This window comes from Dryobates pubescens, chromosome 2 (genome assembly GCF_014839835.1).
Source record: "Dryobates pubescens isolate bDryPub1 chromosome 2, bDryPub1.pri, whole genome shotgun sequence".
Lineage (NCBI taxonomy): Eukaryota > Metazoa > Chordata > Aves > Piciformes > Picidae > Dryobates > Dryobates pubescens.
In genome coordinates, this window is record NC_071613.1 from 8,307,516 (window position 1) to 8,326,710 (window position 19,195).

Genomic DNA, 19,195 nt, shown 5'->3' on the forward strand with positions numbered 1-19,195 from the left:
GAATTCTCTGCATTGTTGCCTTTAAGAACATTTAAAAGAGACCTGAAGAAAATAAGCAGGTCTTCAGAGGAGAATTATATTATTTTTCTAGGCCAAAAGTGTTATTTCTGAGACCCCATCAACACATCACTAAGAGCACAGTATCCCAAGATTCCAATCTTGATATTGCAATAAAGCAAACTGATGTTTGGGGTTCTTTTCCTCCTCTCTTCTTAAAGCAAGGGTGCTCTGAAGTATCAAATATTGCAAGAATTCCCCATACTGGTCCTGGCTGGAGAAAGGAAATCACAGAAACTTTCAGGTTGGAAGAGACCCTCAGGATCACCAAGTCCAACCCAGAACCCTACTCTACAAGGGTCACCCCTAAACCATAGCCCCAAGCACCACATCCAAACAACCCTTAAAGGAGAGCAGCTGTGCAGCGTGAGTTATTCCTAACCAATCTCTCTTCATCACAACTTCTCCCTTTTCATGTCCCACCAGAACAGCTCTATCATTTCAGACATCTTCTATCAGGTTCTAGCAGACACAACAGAGTCAAGAGCTCCTTGCCTGTAAAGCTGGAGGACCAATATTAACAATACTTCTCCTTCTCCCTTGGGGAACTAAGCCATTTGCAGAAGGCATCATACCCTGCCCACTGTTAGGGCCAAAGGTTAGAATGTTTTTTTATATACCTTACCACCAAAAAAAAAACCATACAACAAAGTCCTTGTTCCATTGATGTCATAGATAGCACTCCCACTGGCTCAAGTACAGCCAGAATTTCACTCCTTTGCAGGAGAAGATGCAAAAAGAGCACAACATTGACCATCTCTGCTGTGAAGAACGACTGAGAGCCCTGGGACTGTTTAACCTGGAGAAGAAAAGGCTGAGAGCAGATCTGACCAATGTCTATCAAGATCTGAGGGGTGGGTGTCAGGATGAAGGTGCCAGGCTCTTTGTGGTGGTGCCCAGTGACAGGACAAAGAGCAATCAAGACAAGCTGGAACACAGGAGGTTCCACCTCAACATGAGGAGACACGTCTGTGTAGTGAGTGCTGGAGCCCTGGAGCAGGCTGCCCAGAGGGGTTGTGGAGTCTCCTTCTGGGGAGACTTTCAAGACCCAGCTGGATGAGTTCCTGTGTGACCTGCCCTAGGTGATGCTTCTTTGCAGGGGGGTTGTGCTGGATGATCTCTGGAGGTCCCTTCCAACCCCTAACATCATGTGATTCTGTAATTCAGTGATTAAACATCAGTATGTAGAGCACTAGACTTACCCAGAGTTCTTATCAATGTAAGCAACTTCAGACAATAAAATAAGGCCTTGAAATGCAGAAAGTCATCTGCTAGGTGGAGACATGGAGGTGTTGGACGACTGATGCAGGAGAGGCTAAGTGGTGCTTAGGTCCACAGGATTCCCCTGCATAAAGAATGCATCACTGTACAAATGAGCAGGATTTAAGAAGGCTTCATTTTGCAGAGGCAGCTGTAACTGGCCCTGGGCTCTGCTCCAAGATCCCCATTTGGTATCAGATATGTGGTGAATGAGCTGTGTGTAAGGAGTTTGGAGACTCTTGAGGCAGTGCTCTGCCAAAAAGGAATGGAACACAGAGGTTTCCCAGTCCAGCTAGAGCAGGCACCTCAGTAATTGTCTTTCCCAGTTTCCTCAGACACCCATGGGAAAACAAAGGGCTGAGGGGGTGACTTGCTCTGAAATGGTTCAGCCCAAGGAATGACTCTGAGGAACAGCTCAGTGAGGGGCAGGTGAGGAAGGTGTGGCAAGGGGGGGGGGGGGGGGGGGGGGCAGGGAGGATCATTTTACACATCACTAAAGATTATTGATCACATCTCAGACAGATGATATGAAACATGGACAGCATTCCCAGGCCTGCTTAGGGACAATCAGCTCCTCACAAGTGAGACTGAATGAAAATAATGATTTCTTGACATTTTCTCCCCTTCTTCAAATGTCAGGTTAATTTTTCTCCATGTTTTTTTTTTTCCCTTTACTTATTCATGTGGCAGATCCTATCCATCACATCACACTCAGCCTTATTTTGTCAGCAACTCAAGCCAGAGATATAGCTCAAAGTAATCACATTAAATGGTCAAATGCAAGGTATCTTTCTAAAATAGCTTGGGCTTAAAATTTGCTCAAATTTGCTTTTTGTTTTCCAGTGGTTTGCTTTAAGGACACAACTACTTCTCTGATGAGCTTTAGGCATATAGGGCTGGAGTACCTCTCCTATGAGGACAGACAGAGAGTTGAGGCTGTTCAGTCTGGAGAAGAGAAGGCTCCGAAGAGACCTAATTGTAGCATTCCAATGTCTGAAGGGGGCTACAAGAAAGCTGGGGAGGGACTTTTCAGGGTGTCAGAGAGTGATAGGACTAGGGGGAATAGAGCAAACCTAGAAGGAAGTAGATTCAGATGGATATTAGGAAGAAATTCTTCCCCATGAGAGTGGTGAGACACTGGCACAGATTGCCCAGGGAGGTGGTGGAAGTCTCATCCCTGGAGGTTTTTAAGGCCAGGCTGGAGGTGGCTGTGAGCAGCCTGCTGTAGTGTGAGGTGTCCCTGCCCATGGCAGAGGGGTTGGAACTGGGTGATCCTTGAGGTCCCTTCTAACCCTGACAATTCTATGATTATCAGAATCTTTGCAATAGTGATTTTTCATGCCAGGAATTAAACAGATGAATGATCTGTGGGGAAAAACCAAACCAAAAAACCCAGCCCAAAACAAAACAGAGAAGTAAACTGCAGTAAGCCACTATTTATTATTTTGGGGGGGGGGGCTCAATTATTGATGATATTTGTTCATCTAATATTTATGTGTGCTAATCAAGACTTAACAGAAGGTTTTACTTCTAATTACAGCTTAATGCTTCTGCATACTTTTTTTGTTTTCTGAAGACTAAACACCCTTCTCACAGAATCAGCCAGGTTGGAAGAGACCTCCAAGATCAAGTCCAGCCTATCACCCAACACTATCTAATCAGCTAGGGCATGGTACTAAGTGCTTCATCCAGGCTTTTCTTAAACACCTCCAGGGATGTCCACCCCACCACCTCCCTGGGCAGCCCATTCCAAGGGCAAATCTCTCTTTCTGGGAGGAACTTCCTTCTAAGATCAAGCCTAAACCTCCCCCTGCACAGTTTAAGACTGTCCCCCTTCATTCTATTGCTGGTTGCCTGGGAGAAGAGACCAACCCCCACCTGGTTCCAACCTTCTATCAGGTAGTTGTAGAGAGCCATGAGGTCTCCCCTGAGCCTCCTCTTCTCTAGGCTAAGCAACCCCAGCTCCCTCAGCCCCTCCTCACAAGGCTTGTGTTCTAGACCCCTCACCAGCCTTGTTTCCCTTCTCATGAGACTGCTGAGTGACAGGACTTCATCCACATGCCCTTTACCAAATATTCACTTCTTTGCTTTGTTGGATTGGATTTTAGAATGAAAGCTAGGAAAAAAAAAACCAAACAGATTTTCTAACCCTGCCTTTCTCCCTTGGATCCATTGGCATGCAGGCTGTAGGTGCCCAGAGAAGGGCAACAAGGCTGGTAGGGTGTCTGGAGTGCAAGCCCTATGATCAGTATGGGTTTACAGGATACAGAATTAACCAGGTTGGAAAAGACCTTTGAGATCATCAAGTCCAACCCATCGCCCAACACCATCTAATCAACTAAATCATGAAACTAAGTGCCTCATCCAGTCTCCTAGTGCCAGTGTTCTAGCACTGAGTGCCTTGATTTTGAGTAAGAGCCATAGAATGAAAGTTGTGCCAGGAGAGGTTCAGGTTGGATATTAAGAGACATTTCTTCTCAGAAAAGCACTGGAACAGGCTGCCCAGGGAGGTGGTGGAGTCAGCATCCCTGCAGGTACTTAAAAGACACATGGATGTGATGCTGAGGGATGTGGTTTAAGGACAGTGCCTTAGGAGTAGTGGTGGAATTGTGAGCTCTAAGTGAGCAGTTGGTGTTGATCTCAAAGGTCTCTTCCAACCTCAACAGTTCTGTGATTCTATGAGCTGAGAACTCAGCTGCAGAACATTAGATCTGTAAGAGATTTAATCTAACAGTTATTTAGTTCATCAGGAGAGTTGTTAGCAGCTAGTTTTAGGTGTACTTTGTGTTTTCCTTCTGAAGCTTATTTCCAAGTGTGCAGCCAGGATGGAATAATTTTAACAGCGAAGCTGCCTTGGAAGAAAGGAAAACAGAAAGACAGATTGATAGAGTAACTTTTTACAGCTGTATTTTAGCCTGCACCAAAAGGGGTTCTCCCCTTCCACTCTGCTCTGGTGAGACCCCACCTGGAATACTGTGTCCAGTTCTGGAGCCCCTAGTACAGGAAGGATCTGGAGGTGCTGGAAGGTGTCCAGGGAAGGGCCATGAGAATGATCAGAGGGCTGGAGCTGCTCTGCTATGAGGACAGACTGAGGGAGTTGGGGTTGTTCAGTCTGGAGAAGAGAAAGCTCCAAGGAGACTGAATTGTGGCCTTCCAGTATCTGAAGGGGGCTACAAGAAAGCTGGGGAGGGACTTTTCAGGGTGTCAGAGAGTGATAGGCCTGGGGGGAATGGAGCAAACCTAGAAGTGAGTAGATTCAGACTGGATGTCAGGAAGAAGTTCTTCCCCAGGAGGGTGGTGAGACACTGGCACAGGTTGCCCAGGGAGGTGGTGGAAGCCTCATCCCTGGAGATTTTAAAAGCCAGGCTGGATGTGGCTCTGGGCAACCAGGTCTGTGCAGAAGGTGACTAAGCAATGCAATCCCACTTGAACCTGGGAAGTAAAATGTGTGGACTGATGCATTCTCTTGACATACTGGGCGAGGAGAAAACCAAAAGTGCTACGAGAGCTGTTTGCTCACCTTTGATGCTTCGCCTCCTAGGTGCCCTGGTCGCTTTGCAGCAGCCTAAGGCAAGTGCTTAAGCCTATGGATGGAAGAAACAGAAAAAAAAAAGGTAGTTAACATTTAGAATTTGGATGATGTCCACGTGATGTTTGACTGTCTGCTACACCATTTATCTGAGGTATGCAGGCAAAAAAGAATCAGTATCTAACAAAAAAGATTCCCTATGTCTGTCCTTACAGAAGCTACAACAGAATGAAAGAAAGAACAGCCTCATATAAAAGCAATAGGTAACCACAGATAAATCATGGGATGCCAACATGTCATCTTACCTCAGTTACATACAGCACAATCATAGAATTGGAAGGGGCCTCGAGGATCATGCAGTTCCAACCCCCCTGCCATGGGCAAGGACACCTTACTCTACCGCAAGTTGCTCACAGCCACATCCAGCCTGGCCTTCAAAACCTCCAGGGATGGGGGAGGTCTCTCCAGGCTAGAAACTGCACTCAGGCACCCTAGATTGGCCTGGGTAAAATCCAGCACTTTGCAATATAAAATTACAGATGAAAATAAGTAGCTCAAATGCACAAATCGAAATCCCAACCAGAACAGACAATCCTTATTGACTCCAATTTGCTACAGCAATTTCTTTGTCCCCAGTGTCTTTGCTTTAACTGCGTGGCCCTTAAAGGCATCCAGCCACAAACCATAACACCCAGCAAGACAATGGCCTCTAGGCTACATTAATCATAGAATCACCCAGGTTGGAAGACACCTCAAAGATCATCAAGTCCAACCTGTCACCCAAGACCTCATCACTACTAAACTATGGCACCCAATCCCCTCTTGAACACGTCCAGGGATGGGGACTCCACCACCTCCCTGGGTAGCACATTCCAATGGCCAACAACTCTCTCTGTGAAGAACTTTCTCCTCACCTCCAGCCTAAACTTCCCCTGGTGCAACTTGAGACTGCATCCTCCTGTTATGGTGCTGGGACAAGAGACCAACCCCCTCTTGGCTACAACCACCCTTCAGGCAGATGTTTAATCAGTTGGGAGAAATGCTGGAAAAAGAGTAGGAACTGTCAGTAGAAAACGAATACTATGGATCTGAGACCTGGTACAGGTCAGGAATGTGACTTTTGGAAGGTGAAAACGAGGATATTTTAAGAACAAAAATTGATTAAAGTAAAAAAACAAGTAAATAAAGTTTGGGGATTTTTAATAAAACTAAACTAAAATAAAAAATAAATAACAAAGTTCAAACAAAATTAAATATAAATAATTTTCAAATAAAAGTAAAATAAATGAAAAAGTAAAAAGAATTAAGAAGGAAAAATAAAAATAAACAAATCAGTAAGAAATAAAAAGGAGCAGACCGGTTCGAACCAGAGCAGACCGGTTTCAACCCGACTGGACCGGTTTGAACCGGACCAAACCGGTTTGAATCGGTTTGAACCAGACCAAACCGGTATTGATCAGGTTAGAACCGGACCAAACCGGTATTGAACGGGTTGGAACCGGACCCGACTGGTTTCAACCGCAGCAGACCTGACCAAACCAGTTCGAACCGGACCAGACCGATTGGAACTGGACCAAATGGGTTGGAACCGGACCAGACCGGACCAAACTGGTTTAAACTGGTCCTGACCGGTTCGAACCGGACCAGACTGGTTTCAACCGGACCAGACTGGTTTGAACCGAACCAAACCGGTTTCAACCGGTTTGAACTGGACTGGACCGGTTTCAACCGCAGCAGACCGGTTTCAACCACAGCAGACCGGACCAAACCAGACCAGACCGGTTCAAACCTGACCGAACCGGACCAAACCGAATTGAGCCGGACCAGACCGGTTTCAGCCGGACCGGACCGAACCGGTCCAGACCGAACCAAACCGGTTTCAACCGGTTTGAACTGGAGCAAACCGGTTTGAGCCGGACTGGTTTGGACCGGTTTGAGCCGGACCGGTTTGGACCGGACCAAACCGGACCAGACCGTTTTGAACCGGACCAAACCGGACCAGACCGGACCAAACCGGTTTCAACCGGACCAGACCGGTTTCAACCGGTTTGAACCAGACCAGACCGGTTTGAACCAAACCGGTTTCAGCCGGACCGGACCGGTTTGAACCGGACAGGCCCGGTTTGAATCAGTTTGAACCGGACCAGACCGGTTTGAACCGGACCAAACCGGTTTCAATCAGTTTGAGCTGGACCTGTTTGAACCGGACCAGACCGGTTTCAACCGGACCAGACCAGTTTGAACCAAACCGGTTTCAGCCGGTTTGAGCCGGACCGGACCGGTTTGAACCGGCCAGGTTTGAATCAGTTTGAACCGGACCAGACCGGTTTCAATCGGTTTGAGCTGGACTGGTTTGAACCGGACCAGACCAGTTTGAACCAAACCGGTTTCAGCCGGTTTGAGCCGGACCGGACCAGTTTGAACCGGCCCGGTTTGAATCAGTTTGAACCGGACCAAACCGGTTTCAATTGGTTTGAGCTGGACTGGTTTGAACCGGACCAGACCGGTTTCAGCCGGACCAGACCGGTTTCAGCCAGTTTGAACCGGACCGGACCGAACCTGTTTGAACCAGTTTGAATGGGACCAAACCGGTCCGAACCGGACCGGTTGGAACCGGCCCAAACCGGTTTGAACCGGACCCGACCGGCTGGAACCGGTTTTGTGCGGCTCGCAGCGGACCCGACCACTTTGAACCGGGCCCGACCGGCTGGAACCGCTTTTGTCTGCTTCGCACCGGACCAGACTGCCCTAAACCGGACCGGACTGGCCCACCCCAGCGTAAACCAGACCACACCACACCGAGCGGATACTTCATAGTAAGATGATGCATAAGTGATCTTTTGTTGTTGCTGTTTTCTTTTGGTGGGTGATAAAATTCAAGCTTTCATGCTGAATGTCCACTGAGAGTGACTTCTCACACCAAACTTCGTAAAGGAGGGCCACAAAGATGATTTAAGTGCTGGAGCACCTGTGCTATGAGGAGAGGCTGAGGGAGCTGGGGGTGTTCAGCCTGAAGAAGAGGAGGCTCCAGGGAGACCTGAGAGGAGCCTTTCAGCACCTGAAGGGGGCCTACATGAAGGACAGAGAGAGACTGTTTGCAAAGGCCTGCAATGAAAGGACAAGGGTTAATGGCTTCACACTAGAGAGGAACAGATATAGATTGGATGTTAGAAACAAGTGCTTTACTATGAGGGTGGTGGAACACTGGAAAAGGTTGCCCAGGGAGGTGGTTTGTGGGAGAACAAAATGTATCTATGAAAGGCTTCAGGAACAACAAAGAACAACAGGCCCCTGGTAACAGAAGAATGACCTGATAAGAGGAGCTGACTGCAGTAAAACAGCTTGAAGTGCGAGACAGGAGGACATTTACCTACATGCAAAACCAGCTCAACCTGATATGGGAAGAAGGCAACAATGGACAGCTACAGAAAGAATAAACTGAATTAGCAACAAGGGCACCAACATGTCAGGAAATTGTTTAGCCTGCTCAATTTTCCCTATATAAACTGCTTGTTTGATACCATTAAACAATTCCTGCTACACCTACTTGGGAGTCTGTGCATGCTTTCTAACAGTGCTTGAGGCCCCATCCCTGGAGATATTCAAGGTGATGCTCAATAAGGCCCTAGGCAACTTGATCTAGTTGGGGATTTCATTGCTGACTGCAGGGAGGTTGGATTGGATGACCTTTGGAAGTCTCTTCCAGCCCAGACTGCTCTATGATTCTATCTCCTCTCCGTGGAAACAACTCATGGAATGGGAGGGGATCAAAAGGGCACCTGAAGATCATGGAGTCCATCTCCTCCTGCCAAAGCAGGAGCACCTAGGGCAGGTCACAGAGGAATGCATCCAGAGAGGTCTTGAAAGTCTCCAAAAAAAGAGACTCCAAAAGTGTTTCTCCAACATGGTACTTGATACTCACATAGCTGATTATGCCTACGCTCCCAGCTTTGGTGGGGGGTCAGATGGCACAGACGACTCATCCCTTCCCTCTTCTGCACTGCCCAACATCACTAATTGCTACCTCTGATTCACAGTGCTTTTGGTAAAGCCTAAGTTTTCTTTTAACTTCCTTTTTGCCACTCCAGCTGAAATAAAACGGGTTCAGATTTACAACCTCATAGCCTTTTGTTTATTCTGTGCTTTTGCAAATGTATCTGCAGCTCTTCCTCAAAGCTGATCAAAGCCTAGGGCAGCCCATTTGCCTTCCTTCTCACTACTAGGAGGGCAGTTTTGCAGCAAGAAGCCTTCTCCCCAGAATGTCATAATCACCACAACCAGTTTCCTCTTTTATTAAGCAGCATTTCCCCTCCGTGAATATATCGCCTCAATGAATTCACAAACCAGCTCGGTCTGGTTCAAATCCATGAACCTACACTTAGGATAAGATAATGAATGCACACTCATCAAGCAGAACCATCTTGGAAGTGCTGTGGGCAAATGTACAGTGCAATAAATTCTGCTAAATGAAGTTGATGTATTTTTAGAGGCACAGCACTTCTCAGAGGGGTTTGTTCACTCATCCGGCCTCGGTACACACACACACACCACAGGAGGGGGGAGGATTTGGTCACTGTGTGTTCAGAGAGATAAAGTAAAAGAGAACATGTGAATCACAGAATGGTGTGGGTTGGAAGGGACCTCCAAAGGTCATCCAGTCCAACCCTCTCTGCAGTCAGCAGGGACATCCTCAACTACATCAGGTTGCCCAGACCCCTGTCCAGCCTCACCTTGAATACCTGCAGGGATGGGGTCTCAACCACCTCCCTGGGCAACCTGTTCCAGTGTTGCACTACCCTCCTGCTGGAGAACTGGTTGCTAACATCGGATCTAAATCTGCTCTTCTCTAATTCAAAGCCATTGCCCCTGGTCCTGTCCCTGCAGGCCTTTGCAAACAGTCTCTCCCCATCCTTCTTGCAGTCCCCTTCAGGTACTGGAAGGCTGCTATTAGGTCACCCCAGAGCCTTCTCTTCTCCAATCTGTACATCCCCCAGCTCCCTCAGCCTGTCCTCATAGCAGAGGTGCCCCATATATCATGGAAGAATTAATAAATATAGATATTGATATAACATTTCATTAGTGACAGCTCGGAAAGGGCACAGCAATGTGCCAAACCGTTTCCAACTGCTTTGTATGTCAACATAAAACTTTCAGTCAGTAAGTCATCTAATGCCCAGGCTAAAATGGAGATGGTTCAAACAGCAGCACAAACCATTTGGTTTAGACAGGTAATAAAGGATCTTATCTGCAAATTTCAGTGCCTTCCACTACAAAAAACAGGACAACTTTTTCCCCCTGTCAGTACAAAAGTGGAACACAACAAAACTCCCTAGCCCTGCTTAGACCAGTGTGAAAGAATCACAGAGTCATCGAATTATAGAGCCACAGACTCACAGAATCAGAGTTCTAGCATGGCTCAGGTTGGAAGGCACTCAGAGATCATTTACTCCAACCTCCCTGCCAGAAGCAGGGATACCTCTCAACTAGCCTCAACTGCTCAAGGCCTCATCCAACCTGGCTTCAGATATTGATAGACTGATCAGATGCCCTCTCAGCCTTCTCTCCAGGCTCAACAGCCCCAGGTCCCTCAGCCTTGCTCTACAGGAGGGATACTCAAGTCCCTTCATCATCCACATAGCTCTCCAAATGGCAATTCTACAAAGTGAAACAGCATGGAGCAATTTTATGCATAACTGGAAATTTTCTTAGCTAGGTGCTGTCTGCTGCAGATCCCTCACTGTTATTTTCTTTACATTTTATCTTCTGTGTCCATCTGCATGTTTCCTTCCTGGTTTCTCATAGCTTTCCCTACCATGCAGCTCTTATCACTCTAAATAAGGAGGAGAGGTGCCTTCAGGCAGCTCAGACAAATCAGTAATTTTGAGGGTCACAGGGTCAGCTAATGCCAACGTCATAACTGCCTGCACACAGAACACTGCACATATTCAAAAGAATTTCCTTTGTTTCAGTGCAACTCCTATAGATGAGCCACATCCAAGAGGTTTGAATGATCCCAGAGCTGAACATGTTAATATTAGCATTGGTTCTGCAAGATCACAGAATGAAAGTTGTTGGGATGGACTGCTGGAGATCACCCAGTCCGACTCCCCTGCCAGAAGAGGGTCACCTAGGGCAGGTCACACAGGAACACATCCAGGTGGGTCTCAAAAGTCTCCCGAAGAGACCCCACAGACTCTCTGGGAAGCCTCACAGTAACTCAGTTGTCCCTCATGTCAAGGTGGAACTTCCTGTGTTCCAGCTTGTATTCATTGCCCCTTGTGCTATCCCAGGACACCACTGCAAAGAGCCTGGCCCCTTCTTGACACCCACCCTTCTGATGTCTGTAAACCTCCATAAGATCTCCTCTCAGTCTGCTCTTTTACAGGCTAAACAGCCTCACTTCTCTCAGCCTCAAGCAAAATCAGATGCCTGTTACCCAATAGGCTCAAAGGGCAATGAAAACTTGCATTTTTAACTGGAGCAGGGTAGGTTTAGGCTGCACATCAGGAACAAGTTCTTTACTATGAGGGTACTGGAACAAGTTGCCCAGGGAGGTGGTAGAGGCTTCATCCCTGGAGACATTCAAGGTCAGGCTTGATGTGACTCTAAGCAACCTGATCTACTTGACAATGTCCCTGCTGACTGCAAGGGGGTTGCACAAGATGACCTTTGAGGGTCCCTTCTAACCCAGTGCATTCTATCATTTACCTTCTCTAAAGTTTTGTACATATGTCTTGAAGCCAAAATGTTGAACTCAGCTTATGTCTAAGTCTATCAGTTGTTGAAAATCCTGCTCTGCCAAGCTGATGCAGACCGTGTTCCCACCTGAATTCTCATGGGCATCTTCTCAGCCATTCACGCTTGCAGTCAGTCACAATACTTCATTCATGCTTTGTTGTAGTTTGGGCTGGGTGCCCCCCTGGTGCATTCACTTCCTGTGTCAAGAAGTCCAGCCCAGAGGGATGGACACAGGAAATTGTGTATTTCCTACCATAATTCTTTGCACCACTATAAGATCCAGTGCGGAGTCTGGCACTTCCTCTCTTTCCTTCCCTCTCCGAGACTTGGTAACTGGGGGAGAGATCTCCCGGCCATGGGCCTGATTGGGCCCAAGGCCACAGGGGGATGGGCAGTCTCAGGCCTGGCCAGCTGAGACTAGCCCAGCAGAGGGAGGGGGAAGAAGGAGCCCTGGGGGTTTTGGATGCACCCTCAGGTGGGGATGGGATCTTTCTTTGTCACTGCGCTTTGGGTTTTCTGTAACATTCACTGCTTTCTATTTAAACTTTTATCACTTTTGCAATCCGTTTGCCTGAGTCGTTATTTCTGCCTGTGGTGGGGAGGGGATCTGCCCCAACCCATTACAATGCTTACAAACACTCCACCCCCACCCCCCCTTTTTTTCCCCTGCCTGATTTGTTTCTACATCAGAAGGCACCATCTCCCTTGAAGGCATCCCAAGGAGGTCCCCCAGCCTCCCTAACGGCTTGAGTCAGTCATCAGCAAATTTGCAGATGACACCAAGTTAGGAGCAGATGTTGGTTACTTAGAAGGTAGGAAGGCTCTGCAGAGGGACCTCGACCGACTGGACAGATGGGCAGAGTCCAATGGGATGGCATTTAACAAGTCCAAGTACCGGGTGCTGCGCTTTGGCCACGGCAACCCCATGCAGAGCTACAGGCTGGGGTCAGAGTGGCTGGAGAGCTGCCAAACAGAGAGGGACCTGGGGGTGCTGATGGACAGCCACCTAAACATGAGGCAGCAGTGTGCCCAGGTGGCCAAGAAGGCCAATGGCATCCTGGCCTGCATTAGGAATAGAGTGGCCAGCAGGAGCAGGGAAGTCATTGTGCCCCTGTACTCTGCATTGGTTAGGCCACACCTTGAGTCCTGTGTCCAGTTCTGGGCCCCTCAGTTTAAGGAGGACATCGAGACACTTGAACGTGTCCAGAGAAGGGCAACAAGGCTGGGGAGAGGCCTTGAGCACAGCCCTGTGAGGAGGGGCTGAGGGAGCCGGGATTGTTTAGCCTGGAGAAGAGGCGGCTCAGGGGTGACCTTATTGCCCTCTACAAGTACCTGAAAGGTGGTTGTAGCCAGGAAAGGGTTGGTCTCTTCTCCCAGGCAACCAGCACCAGAACAAGAAGACACAGTCTCAAGCTGTGCCAGGGGAGGTTTAGACTCGAGGCAAGGAGAAAGTTCTTCACAGAGAGAGTCGTTAGGCATTGGAATGTGCTGCCCAGGGAGGTGGTGGAGTCTCCATCCCTGGAGGCGTTCAAGAGGAGATTGGACGTGGTACTTGGTGCCGTGGTTTAGTCATGAGGTCTGTGGTGACAGGTTGGACTCAATGATCCTCGAGGTCTCTTCCAACCTTGATGATACTGTGACAATGGGCAGCACCTAAAGACACTGAAGTGGGGTTAGGATGTTTTGCCTTTTTTTCCCCCCCAACAGACAGCGCAAGCGGGTTGCGGCAGAACGGAAACAGGATTTCGATTGCAGACAGTTGAAGCAACAAAATGCCTCTTTTGTGTCTACTCATTGCCTCGGAGTCCTATCCTAGGCTGCTTGTTGTTTAATGGAATGTAACAAAACAGGTAATGAATCCAAGGCTGGATCCTAAGAGCTATTTCCACACAGGACAGGATTCCAATTTAAGTCTACAAAAAAAGCAAAAAAGGACACGAAAGGCACTGGTGAAATTCATACAGCTTCAGAGTAGTAGGAATGAGATCTGTGACTATAGGGATGAGAGGCAAGAATCCTGCTTTACTGTGTTCACTCTTCAAAAACCTAAGCCATGGAAAAAGACAAACCTGAAAAGAAGGAATAAATATGTGGTTAAATTTTGCTTCAAGAGCATCTGAAGTGGCAGTGACTCACAGAGAGGGAAATTCAGCCCTCAGTAGCCAGTATTGAACTTTAATATTCTCCATGTGAGCAGATATTAGAGGCAATTTAAAACACCCCATGGCTGATAACAGCATGCAGCACTAATAACATGGTGCCAGTCTTCCCATAGCATTTTCTCCCACCATAATGAGTAAGCAAAGCCAGCTCATGTACAGAGGGTATAAATAACAGGGAATTTCATCATTAAGACTCTCTCTAGGTCCACTTTTTTTCCTGATGCTTTCTGGTATCAGGAGAAAGAGATACATAGCTTTGAGCCAAAATGATGAACATCTTCCCCAAATATTCTGAAGGAGAAAAGCTCTGGAGGTTTGTATTTATTTTGAAGCAAGATCAGAAGAAATCCAGCTTTTAGAACAGTAAAAAAAAAAATAATCAGAGGCAGTCTTGAATTCCCATCAGCCATGACAGTGACCTTGAGAGCTTAAAATGATTACTCAGGTTGGGATAGATGTCAAATGTTTTTCTCCCAACAAAGACCACAGAAAAGAAAATCATAGAATGGCTCAAGCTGGAAAGAATCTCAGAAATCATCTGCTCCAACCCCCCTGCCATGGGCAGGGACACCTCTCAACTAGACTCAGCTACTCAAGGCCTCATCCAACCTAGCCTTCAACACCTCCAGGCAGGAGGCATTCACAACATCCCTGGGCAGCCTGTTCCAGAGTCTCACCATCCTCATACTGAAGAACTTCTTCCTCAGATCCAGTCTAACCCTGCTCCCCCTCAGCTTCAAACCATTCCCCCTTATCCTGTCCCTAGACACCCTCAGGAAAAGTCCCTCTGCAGCCTTCCTGCAGGATCCCTTCAGGTATTGGAAGGCAGCTCTAATGTCTCCCCAAAGCCTGTTCTTCTCCAGGCTGAACACCCCTAGCTTCCTCAGCCTGTCCTCCAGCCCTTGGATCATCTTTGTGGCCTCCTCTGGACTGGTCCAAACAGTTCTGTATGCCTCTTACAGGGGGCGACGTCCATGACAACACAAAGCTTTTCAGATCATCACATGATTTCCATAGCACCCTGGCAAACACTTTCTCTGCACAGAGACCTGGTGCATATCAACTGTGTTGTCAAGTCAGTTGTCCTTACTTTAACCAAGAGCAGAGAATGTAATGAGCTACCAAGAAGATTTTTAGGAGCTCAGCTAGAAGGATTCAGGTTTCTGTGGACAGTCTTTCAACCTACAATGTGAAGAAAACAGGAAAGGCAAAGAAAAGCAGGGCTGGAGGACCAGGTGGAAAGGAAGCTCTGCTTCTGAGCACAGCTCTGCTCTGTGCAAGTGCTTCTGGAACTGCAGAGAACTAAATATCTATCAGCCTGGCCAGCCCTTGTGCAGTAGCTTGAGGCCATTTGCTGTAAGAGCCAGCACAGCTTTTAAGAGCAGTTGTTTAGCAAGGCAGGTAAGGACCTTTATGGGGAGGAGGGAAAACCCTGATCATTACAGCTCTTGCTGGAGACTGCCTGTGTAATTCCTCAGGAGGACATTCAATGATCAGCAAACACAAAATGCCTGTGAAAACTGTAATTCCCCACTCATTCAAACACTGATTGAGCTAACCCCAATTCAACCTCAGCAGAGAAAATTCCTACTTTCTCCTGGCCCACTCCTCCTTTCATCACACTCTGTCATCGCCTTGGCTGAAAACAAATTCTGAGGCCGGTGGGTTGCAGCCTTTCATTACCCAGCTGCAGGCTGCTGTTCCCCCCCCCACCAGCATTGCTATTCACAACAGCACCAGGCACTTCCTTTCCCTTCTTTTCATGAGAAATGAGTTAATGAATTGGTTTCTCTACCTGTGAGTTTGCATATCTGCTGCTAATTACAGGGGGATTTGTTAACTCAGAAGCTGCATTCAGCTCCTCAAGGCAGAAAGGTAAGGAGCAGCCACTTGGAGCCTTGCAAAAGGAAAGCTCACCTGCTGCACCTGTTCAAGCCAGCCTAGAGACAACCAAAACATACTGCACCTTCATGTTAACCCATGACCTAAGTGTGAGCTCCTTCATGACATCTCTCAGTCTTGGTTAATTACATTTTATCCATGGTGTTTGTTATATTCAGTATATTTGGGTGAAGAAAGTGATGCTCTTGACCTAGTCGCACGCTTCCACAAAGTCAGACATCTAGTCATTTCGTTCATAGAATGGCTCAGGTTGGAAGGGACCTCAGAAATCATCTGCTCCAAACTCCCTGACATGGTCAGGGACACTTCTCCACTAGATTCAGCCACTCAAGGCCTCATCCAACCTGGCCCTGAACATCCCCAGGGAGGAGGCATCCACAACCGGGCAACCTATTCCAGAGTCTTACCACTCTCCTACTGAAGAACTTCTGCCTAAGCACCAGCCTAACCCTGCTCTCCCTCAGCTTCAAACCATTCCCCCTTGTCCTGTCACTAGACACTCTCAGGAAAAATCCCTCTGCAGCCTTCCTGCAGGATCCCTTCAGCTATCAGAAGGCAGCTCAGTGGTCTACCCAGAGCCTTCTCTTCTCCAGACCTTCCTCTGGACTCTCCCCAACAGCTCTGTTTCCTTCTTATGCTGGGGACACCAGAACTGGAGGCAGTATTGGAGCTGAGGTTTCAGCAGATCTGAGTGAAGGGGTAGAATCCCCTCTCTTGCCCACATTCCTCTTGCTGCAGCCCAGCACACAGCTGCCTGCTGGGCAGTATGAGGCCGCTGCTGGCTCCTGGGGAGCTTCTCAATCAATGAATATACCTTTCATGGTGACCATGCTCAACTTGTTATTGTTTCCACTTCCCTGCCACATGGGAACTACAGAAAGTTCCTTCTTGTTCATCTGGAAACAAGATAGAGGATATCACTTTCCATAATCAGTGCTCCAGCAGTGATTTCAGTCTATTGGATTACTTATTGATGCTGGAATGATTCTCCTTCAAAATGAAGCTGGTGAAAAGAACTTCAGAGTGCGCATTTTAGCTGGCAACAAAGAGAAAATAGCCCTAAAATAGTGCACGAAGAGAGGTTTGCTTTTCAATGCACTCACTTAAATCATTAGCCAGTAGAAGAAAGTAATAGTGACACAAAAGCTTAGAAATAATAACTTCTATAATACCAAACGTGCCTTATTATATTAAGTCATCATGCAATTAGACTTCTAATCAATGGGGTTTGAGTAGCAGTAGTCAGAAGCCCTTCGAGCAGACATTTGGCGCTGTCTGCGCACTCCAGCGCCCTCTGCTGGGCAGCACAACATCCGAACTGGTCGCCACGGAATTCTACAGAAACAACCAGGTCAGATAAAACCTTCGAGATCATCAAGTCCAGCCTCTCACCCAACACCATCTAATCAGCTAAACCATGGTACCAAGTGCCTCATACAGGATCTTCTAAAACACTCCACCACCTCCCTGGGCAGCACATTCCAATGGCCAATCTCTCTTTCTGGGAAGAGCTTCTTTGTAAGAAGAGGTTCTTTCTAAGATCAAGCCTAAACTTCCCCCTGCACAGCTTGAGACTGGGTCCTCTCCATCCGTCACTGGTTACCTGGGAGAAGAGACCAACCCATCCTGGCTACAACCACCGTTCAGGTAGTTGTAGAGAGCAATAAGGTCTCCTCTAAGCCTCCTCTTCTCCAGGCTAAACACCCCCTGCTCCCTCAGCCTCTCCTCACAGGGCTGTGCTCCAGAACCCTCACCAGCCTTGTTGCCCTTCTCTGGACACATTTAAGACACCCAACGGCAAACTTCTAAGTTCTAAATTCAAGTTACCCAGTGCAAAAGTTAAAAGGAATTCAAACTCAGGTGCTATCATCTAAAATAAATAAAAAGTCTGGGATCTGTAATGCCTACATTTTGTCCCCAGTGCTCCTCACACGACTCTCAGATCGCACTGGGTTGGAAGGGACCCTTTGAAGGTTGTCTTGGCCAACCACCCCCCTGCACTCAGCAAAGACACCACCAACTAGAACAGGCTGCCCAGGGACACATCAAGATAAGCAGCTGTGACATTTCCATCTTTCATCATAGCTGAATTCATATGAATCATACATTAATTTCTCTTTCTTCATCCACGAGCAAGGGTGCAACTGCTTCCCAACAGAAAAGTTGGAAAGATCAGCTCTGTGCTCCGAGCTTTTCTCTCTTGCTTCGCTGTAGCCTTCGACTGTAACACTGTCTTACACTAAGCCCCTCAAAGTGGCCCTTCAGATACATTTATGAGCTCTTTAACAGCACCTGCTTTATTGCTGCTGAATTAAATTTCACAGAAAGCCTGCAAAAGCTGCTGCCCCTCCTTTACCTGCTTCAAAGATAAACAGCATGCTCTAATTTCAGAGCTCTGAATCTAACCAGGTCTAAACTCACTTAAAAAAAAAAGCTACATCCCAGCCTCAGCTTTAATCCAAATGAGATGCTGCCACCAGGGTAATTCACAGAAGCCACCTGTCACACAGAAAAGAAATGTTTCACTCTGCCATCCCCAGCAGGTTGGACTGCGGGAAATTAACAGGTCAAAGGCAATACCAAGGAGCAAAAGCATTAAGCATCCACGTGCTTGGGGGTGAGGTGTTGATTTGATATTGCTATACAAATCCTTTTCCCTCTGAAGAGCTATTCCTTCTTTTTTCCTTAAAGGAAGGATGTTCCATTCTGGATGCCTTGTCCACTTTGGTAGCAGGAGTCATCTTTTTTTCTGCCCTGCATGGACACAAGAGGGCCATTTGTCTGCAGCTCATCAGTAATGAGCCACAGCACAAGGCAGCATCTTCCTCACAGCCCAAAAACTAATCAAAAGTTGGGAGCTGCTGCCTTGTCAGAGCTCTGCTGCATCCATAGGGGCAGGAGCTCCTAGTTTCAGGTGTGGCTGGTCTCTATGACCCTCAAAGGTCCCTTCAGCCCCTGGCATCACAAACTCACTGAGGCTGGAAAAGACCTCTGAGATCATCAAGTCCAGCCTATGACCTAACACCACCACACCAGCTAAACCATGCCACCAAGTGCCACATCCAAGCTTTTCATAAAGATCTCCATTAATGGCGACTCCACCACCTTCCTGGGCAGTCCATCCAGTGCCTAATCAGCCTTTCTGTCAGGAAGTGCTTCCTAATATCCAACCCAAACCTCCCCTGGTGCAGCTTCAGGCCATGCCCTCTTGTCCTGTAACAGGTTGCCTGGGAGAAGAGCCTCACCCCCTACCCCCAGGTAGTTGTAGAGTGATAAGGTCCCCCATAAGTCTCTTCTCCAGGCTGAGCACCCCCAGCTCCCTCAGCCTTTCCTCATCAGACTTGCCCTCCAGCCTCCTCCCCAGTCTGGTCATTCTCCTCTGGACCTGCTCCAGCACGTCAAGATCCTTCCTGAAGTGAGGAGCCCAGAACTGCACACAGTAGTCTAGGTGAAGCCTCACTAGTGCCCAGTACAAGGCAGAATTCCATCCTTACTCCTGATACAAGCTAAGATGCCATTGGCCTTCTGTGGCAGCTGGGCACACTGC